The sequence below is a fragment of the Falco cherrug genome, chromosome 11 (genome assembly GCF_023634085.1).
Source record: "Falco cherrug isolate bFalChe1 chromosome 11, bFalChe1.pri, whole genome shotgun sequence".
Taxonomy (NCBI): Eukaryota; Metazoa; Chordata; class Aves; order Falconiformes; family Falconidae; genus Falco; species Falco cherrug.
Window position 1 is genome coordinate 16,390,368 of NC_073707.1, and position 8,400 is coordinate 16,398,767.

The window sequence follows — 8,400 nt, forward strand, 5'->3', positions numbered from 1 at the left end:
GGCCCAGGAGCTGTATTTAGGCTCAGGTGTACATACTCCTGCTACAGCTATACCTGTGCCTGCCTATAAGACCTGGGTGGTTGTGAACTGTCAGACCTGTGGACTGACCTCCCAGCCTGAACTGGCTCTCCTGTTGCTATGGTTCTGCCCGGTGATCGTAAGGCTGGGCCTCATCCTGGCTGGTAGACTGGCCTCCTAGCTGGATCCCAGCCCTGCTTGGGCACCACAGACCTGCCTGGCAGTGACAGGGCTGTGCCTGACCCTGACCTGCAGACTGACTTCTCAGCCTGACCTTGGATCTGCCTCATTGCTGTGAACTGGCCTGATGACCTGCTTTGACCCTGGCTGCTACCCCGAGCCTGCGCTGCTCCCTTATTTTAGGCCAATAGGTGCCTGGCGAGACTTCTCTGCATGTTGTGACAGATCTCCCTGTCCCCTGTGGAGCAGCCAGCCCTGGCTGCCTGTGGTGATGCATCACCACCTCCCCTGGGCCACTCCACGACCTCAGGAATCCCCGCTGGGCCTCTGTGCAATGAGCTGGGCAGCTGAGCATCCCTTGACTGTACCAGCAGCTCCTGCGTGGCTGAGGTGGGGAACGGCACCGACGGTACCAGAAACATCCCTTATCTGAATCATAACATCCCCTGACAGCCTTGGAACACTCCTTATCTGAACCTGAGTGGTATGGTACCACTGGCACTGGAATTCTGAAAATTCCAGTAATTACTGACTAGGATTGTGGCCAGGATGGAAATTCACTGTTGACTAAAGCCAGTCATCCCCGATCCTATAAACAACAGTCCTAAGTGAAGCCCTTGTGAGCTCTGCTGTGAGCAGCATCTCCCTCGGAGCAGGATGCCTCCCACAGCTCGCAGCCTCCCCAGGTTGCCAAGTTTGGAGGAGCATCACTCCTGGAAAGCTGGCACCGGAGCCTGGACTGACACCCACACTCCTCGAGGCTCAGCCCGTTGCCCATTGAGAAATGCCAAGGCATCAGATGTGAATGTTTCACTGAACACAAGGGAGGCTCTTTTAACAGGTATGCCTTTATATGTCTATATGCATATATAGATCTGTGTCTTTGTGCATGTGTGCGGGAATTGATTTAGGTACCACATAACAAGTGTAGAATGAATGTGACCATCTCAGGTCCGTAATTCAGTTACTGTTGTGATTGTATTAAGTCCTATTGATCCATTTGTACAGGATAAATTAGTCATCGACTAATTTTTGCTGCTAAAATCCCATGATCAGCCTTAAACTGTGGATAAACTGTAGACATCCTTCAGATCTAAAGTGTTGGCCAAGTCTGAGAGTAGGACTGGATTTGGCTGCACCTAAACTCTGCGCAGCATTTAGCAAGCAAGGGGCTCCACTCTGAGCCTCGTGACTTGACGGAAGGGTCTCTCTTACCCTGTTATGCCTTTAGTCTCTGTGCAAATCATTGCAGCTTAATTTTGATTCTTCTTTGTGTGATTAATCTATGTAGTAAGTAATAGAGTGAACCTTGGCATCAGAGTTTGTGAAGTCATACTCCCACAAATTCATATTGAAGCTATTTTGCTAATACTGTTGATGGTGATTCTTTAAGTGGCGTAAACCACTCACTTGTGACACTTCTCCCTGACAAGGACCTGGCACTGGTAGCAGTGTGGTCTCTGACTGGCTCCTACCAGTCTAAACTAATTACAAGACTGTGTTAAGAGGTGGAAGTAACAATGAAGATGATGTTAGTTCTTCCAGGAGCTGCTTCCCAAAAGAAGCATTCCTGCTTCTTGCCCAACCACAGGTACTTGTTCCCACCCCTCTTCCTTGTGCCAGCAGTTGTGTGTGCAGCAAGGCAGTGAACCAGAACAAACCAAAGTAATGAAGGTGGCTTTTGAAGAAAACAAGGCATGGATTTTACTTGGGGCAGGAACAAGTACCCTATATCAAGAAGAGTGACTGACACAGCTTCAGCCACAAGTGTTTGTGGAAGTCTGGCTGAAAGATCGCCAAGGTAGGGGGTTTACTGTGATCACACCAGGTCTGTCTGGGATCCGGGGAATCTGCTTGGATGCAGCCACGATGTCTGCTTCTTTAATGTCATAAATAACACGATTAAGACAGATGATTGATTCAGGCCTAATGACCATGATTTAAAATACCCTCCACTTTTAGACTGGCACCTGAGTAAAGCAACACAACCAGTAAGAAGTTCTTGGTGCTTACAAACCATCCTGCAAAGGTCCAGTGAGAACTACAAAAAAGAACAAATGAAAGAAACTTAGCCTGCTGTTAGTCCACAGCAATGCTATTTCCTTATCTGGTGAGCATTTCCTCAGAGTAGTTATATCATGGTTTTGGAAGCCTTTCATAATGTTCATATCTGACATCCCACTTCCACTTGTCTAACAACAATTCTTCTTCGTTTGGATAACCCACTTGTGCACATGGTTCTGAGTTCTGTTCCTGAACAGAACTGTTCACTTAACCTTTCTCTGTCTTTTTCTCTTTCCATCCATAAAATTAACATAATAATGCTAATTTGTCACAGGCTATAGTTAGGCTCAATTAATGTTTGTAATGATCTCTGAGATTGTTGGATAAAACATGCTGTAAAAGTGTATTATTATTGTTAATAGAGCCTTTTGTACAACTGCACTCTTAAAGCACTACCATTGCTCACTAGCTTTAGTCCTAAAAATTCCCTGACATTAAGGACTTAATGGGATATAACTTTCTGTTAGTGTGTCCATTTCTTTTCTTGACTCGTTCATACCATCAGAACAGTTTCAGTTCTGAAACGTGGAAGAGCTGCAGGGTTTGTGCGAAGAGAAATGATGTGATTTCAAAAGTGATCTAGAACTGAAAGCTCTTTAAAGAGGGCCTCATTTACATTGACCTCAGTCCTGGCTGAACGGGTTCAGACTTTAGAGAGCTGCGATCTGTAGAACAGCTTTCTTAATATGAGGTACCTCTCTCTTTGGGAATATAAATAGTCCTTAACCGTGGAAATGACGGCAGTGTAAGAGAGTGGTAGTAGACAAATCTCAATCTATACCATTGAAGGAAAAGATCAGTGGTCTGGGGTTCATAGTTAATGGGTTTTGGTTACATATGCCAGGTTAACAGTCGGAAGACGAAGGCTTAGAACTCCCCTCCTACTTGTCAGGAGCAGATGAACAACAAAGGAACAAGCGTCACAGTTGGACTGGTTGGGAGAAATGGTTTGAGCAGATCTGCTGGCCTCAAAGAGCAGCCTACACTCAAGCTGAGCTTGAGCAAGCAAGCTTGAAAGGGAATTTTTGTTGCTTTGGTTTTACATTTGTTAGACTGTTTGGAGCTGTGAGACAGTCATCTATACACATGGCTTTTAGGAAGTGAGATTTCCCTGTCCTAGTATGTAACATTTGATTTTATCAAATGCTAAACAGTTTTCTTGGAACTTCCAAAATATTACCTCTTCTGCTGACATACTTCAGCTTCCCACCCCTGCTTGTTCTGGTACTTTTATTATTCAAAATAAATTCCTTACTATTTTAAGTAACAAGAAATGTGTGTTATTTTCACTCTGTCTGTTCTTCAAAATAGCTGAACAGTCCCTACTCAAACTTTGTGGAAAAAAAATCAATAATTGAGAGCGGCCATGTCCACAAAACTGAACCTGCTTAAAGTCATAGGTTTCAAAAGTTGTTTTAATCAGGAGTTTATAAAAGGAAATTTTCTGCTGATTTGAAGATGTAAAATGGCTGAAATTGCTTTTGCAATGAATAGATTTTATGTTGACTGTTCTGAGAAACTTCCTTTTTTTCAATCTAATTCTTATTGCCCTCCTGTCTACTGTCTACTGTCTAGTATTAATGAGAATGATTTGGCTAAAACGTCTGTACCTCTCGCCAGGGTTTTATAAGACTAAGCGAAGCCTCTCTCCATATCTAATCTTTGGGTCTGTTACTCTCTAAATAAAAAGTCTGCCCCTTAAAACGGGAGGAAAAGAAACAGGTGATGTGAACATGGAAGTGCTGATCAACACAAGGGAAGCACAGGAAAAATGTAGATATGGGTGTCAAGGAAATTGTGCCATTTAGCACAGAGAAAACTAAAATGGGTAAGGGAGTAAAAATACAATACCTAAATTCACTAATCACATAAATTAGCCAGGAGTGATAGGATACAGAAACTTGAAACCTTTAGCATAGTGTCTGGCAGCAGTTAGAAAGCAAATAGGGCCTTAGGAGGTACAATTAGAGGGAGAGACCATGCTCATCAGTAATTAAAGCACTATTCAGAGAAAAAGCAAGACAAAGCCACTTGCTATTGCTAACTAATTTGAGTGTCATGTTACACAGAAAATACGGAAATACAACCTGTAAAGGTGAGTGCAAATATCTATAAAGGCATCAGTGTCTTCAGATTCTATGGATAGATTTACAGTTCTTAAAGAAATTCTCTTTGCCATTTGTTTACAGTGAATCCCAGGTGTTCTAATCGTTAAAGATTTTATAGTTTATAGAATACTAGACTGTAAGTGGCTGTTAGAAGTATTTCACAGAAAAAAGCACGTACAGCACCTCAATATATCTTAATACATGACTTGTCTGTGATCAGTTTAGGTAAGCCCATGCTTTTCCATAATGCTGATTCATAACGCTGATACAATGCTGTGTATTTTGTAGAATACTGGTATTTGCCTTTTAATACAGGAATGGCCTTTAAAAGCTGCTCCGCTTTTAATTCAGTAGTGCTGAAAAGCATCCCCATCTAGCAGGAACAGCAGGAGTTTGAACTTGCATCTCAGGCCACTTAAATATGATTTTTGATGGCCTGTTTATGTGAGTGTGGCAATTAAGAATGAAGGCGTGTAAATCATGTATAGGAATAACTAAGAACAATGGTTTTATGTCTCAGCAAATAATGGAAGAATTTGTTTAGCCATACAGAGACACAGAAGGAATTGTGGCAAAGCTTAGGGAAACTATCAGCCCTCAGCTGATTTAGTCTGTCTCCTTGGGGCAACTTGAGCTACATGTGTACACAAATGGAAGTCCAGGGCATGTTAGCTGGGTTAGGTATAAAAGTACTTTGGGTCTAGAAAGGCAAGCTGTTTAGGTTCTATCATCAGTCCATTTCCTCCTTTCCCTCCACCTTGTTTTCTACAGCCCAACAACAACTTGTTGAGGCTTCCATACTGCAAAAAGTATCTTCTAAGTCTTTTAGTAAGCAGTAGGATTTTGGATAGAAGGCGTCTGACAGGCAAATTCATTGCTAGCCTGAATGTCTGGGTATTCAGATGCTTTCCTGTATGTGAGTGTTAAGTCAGAGAATTTAGTTCATGATCAAGGGTGTGTTCTTTCTTTTCCAAAAAACCTAATTTTAAACTGAATATTCATCAACAATATGTTTTTTTTGCAATGGCACATGTGGAATGAACAGACAAATATAATTGATGCAGCTAAATTCAGAGGCTGAAACAGTCATTCCAAGAGCAGGTTTGTTGAAAGGCTGTAGCCGATTCTGGTATGCACTTTTGGAAACACCCACCCTGGATTCCCAGCTGTGCTTCATGTCCCCTTGTCATTGCTTTGCAGGGGTGGTATCACAGAACAGTTGACTACAGTTTCTTGAGGGCTGGGATTGATTCTATCCTTTGTTTTCTGTACGTTGCTTGTTTATTTGACAAACAATTAAAAAACCTCAAACCACTACGTACCGAGGTGGAAATGAACCCAAGTGTACGTATGTCTGTTCATTCATTTACATATTATTAAGCATATCTCCCACATCCAGTGTGTCCTCTATAGCTAGAGGGTCAATTTATTCACTTGGTCTAGCTTGGGCCTGCGCTGAATAAAGACGGAAGTGAGCTGATGCATATAAAACTGAAAGTGTTTGCACTTTGTTCTCAAAGTCTGCTAGTCCTCTTCCAGATATTTACTGCTACAAGGCCAGTCGTTGGCAGAGTTCCCAGTCTACCAGACTGCCCCCGTGTATTTCCTTCTTAGGATGACATGGCAATATTTTCAGCAGTACAGTTTTAGGGCCTTTATGTGAATCTTTCTTTCCACACCCTATCACCCTTTGCTTCTGCTCTTCAAATGATCCGTTTGGAGGACTAGGACTTTGCCTCTAAAGAAACCATATACCACAAGGTGGAGGCTGCAATACAAAGTGACGCCGGGATTCCTCATTCCTCACCAGTTTTGATAAGCTATAGTATGTGGAGGAGAGATTAGATGTTGCCCTCGAGTGGTGATAAATAGAGGAAGAGGAAGCATGTTTACAAGTAGGAAGCTTGAAAGTGGGAAAGGTTAGAGCACAAATGGCCTGTGAGATCCAGAGAGGATACCTGAAATAGCCTCACTTTAAGCTGATTGAATAAAGAACTGACACAAGCTCATGGGCTGAGATAGTCCTGACCCAGCAGGGGCAGGAATTCTGAAGTCAAGAATCAAGAGAGCCACTGCCTGGGGCCTACAACAGTTTTGGTTCAAATCAGATTACAGCTTAAACCCCAAGTTTCTGACTGAGAAATAACATATGATAGGAATACATCTCTACCATGAAAATTTGGGCCTACTTTGTGCAACCTACAAGGGCATTTTTTAAAAATTTTCTTACCGTGCCACGTGTCGTGCAGCTGTAGAAGGGCTTAGAATCTGTTTTCTGAACTGAAATTACGTCGAGTCTGAAGTAAAATCCTCGCAACTCTATGCCTGGAAAATTATAACTAAGCACTGAAAATGGCCCATTAAAGCAGGAGGTATGCATGAAGATTTAGGCAAGCTTACTCCCCTGTTCACTGCGAGGTGTTTATTCCTCTACTGTGTTCACTGCCAGCAGGCTTTTAGTATTTCCTAAACCCCAAACACCTTGCTGTGTCTCTCCCAGAATAGTACTTCCCTGGGAAAATGAGAATGCTGACCTCAAGAATGCAGGAACAGATACATTTGTTGCGAGCCTCCGCTGAAATCTGTCTTTTGCTGAAAATCATTGTCTTTAAAGAAACCTTTGGCTCTGAAATTGTAGTATCATGCTTCCTCATAAACCTAACAGACTGCTATTTCTTGAAATCTGTAAAAGCTTTGCCATGGTTTTAAACAGGGCATTAGTATCTTGATATATACATTTGCCTAAGAGATGAATGTTAAAAATCCCTCCCAATTAATCTGCATTTAACATTCTTGATGTAAAGTTGATATACGGTGGCGTGTTTATAATCAGACAGCTCTTAGTTTTAAAAGCTCAAAACAAACCAAAAAAATCCAAATACAGCGTTGCTAAAATTCTAACTTATTTTGTAATCGTGTATTGCAGTAGCAGTTGTTTTTGCTGGTCTGGTCTGCCTTTCTGCTGGCTGGGATCCCTTTCTGTGTGACAGATGTGCTATTTATGGAAGGGGATTCTGAATATTTTAAAGCACTGACTTGTTAGGATCATCTCATTCCCAGCCTTTAAGAACGAAAGGGAACAAAATGCCAAATAACTTCCCAAATAAAAACCTCAATTTTTACAAAAAATAGATACCTATTTAATCATTAAAAAAGGAAGAAGAGGCAAAAAAGCAAAATTTGATTGGTCTGTTTTTCAGATTAAGTGAATACGTACATACAGCAGTCTAGCTGTTGCTGTGCAACATTTTCTGATTTAACACAATACTTGGCATTAGTTTTCACTTTTAAAAACAGGTGCTCTTTTAGAAAAAAAATCATAGGGTACACAGGTTCCTGGAGAAAGAATATGTGGCTGAAAATTTGGCTGCTTTCTTTCTCAGTTGTATTGACAGGTTGAATGAAAGATAGCGCTTCTCTGTACAAATCTGGCCTCACAAGGATCTATTTATTTCAGCAGTTGACCAGAAACCTATTCACTTATAGATATGGTAAACAGTATTTACCTAAAGAAATCTTTCATTGAAATATTTTCAGAGCTAACAGGTTAATTTTCTGAATTCTATTCATGAGTCGGGTATCAGCTTGCGGTATTTTCAGGTAGAGAGATAGGAAGCTGTGAGAAGTGACTGAAAGAGCGTGTGGGATCCTGCTCTCTAAACAGGTAGATCTTACGGTTTGTTTTACCTCACCTGATGTTTTAGCCTTCTGGGAAGGTAATTCAGGTTATACTAAACTGTGGCATAGTTCTTTCATTCTCCCTTTGGAGACACAGTGACAACGAAAATAAAATCAGTTTTGCTTATTAGGCATTTTTAAAAAGATCAGATTAGCAGTTTTTAATGCTTTTTTCTCTGTATATTTTTCATTATATATGCAAAATATTTTATTGCCTTTTGAAGTTTTCCAGAAAATAAGCCTTTTTTACCATTTATAAAAATTTAATTCCCCCAATTACTCTTGCAGTCTCAGCAGAGGGTGATACCAATTTAATGTATGCGGCTGAACAATGTGCATGCTATTAATCTCA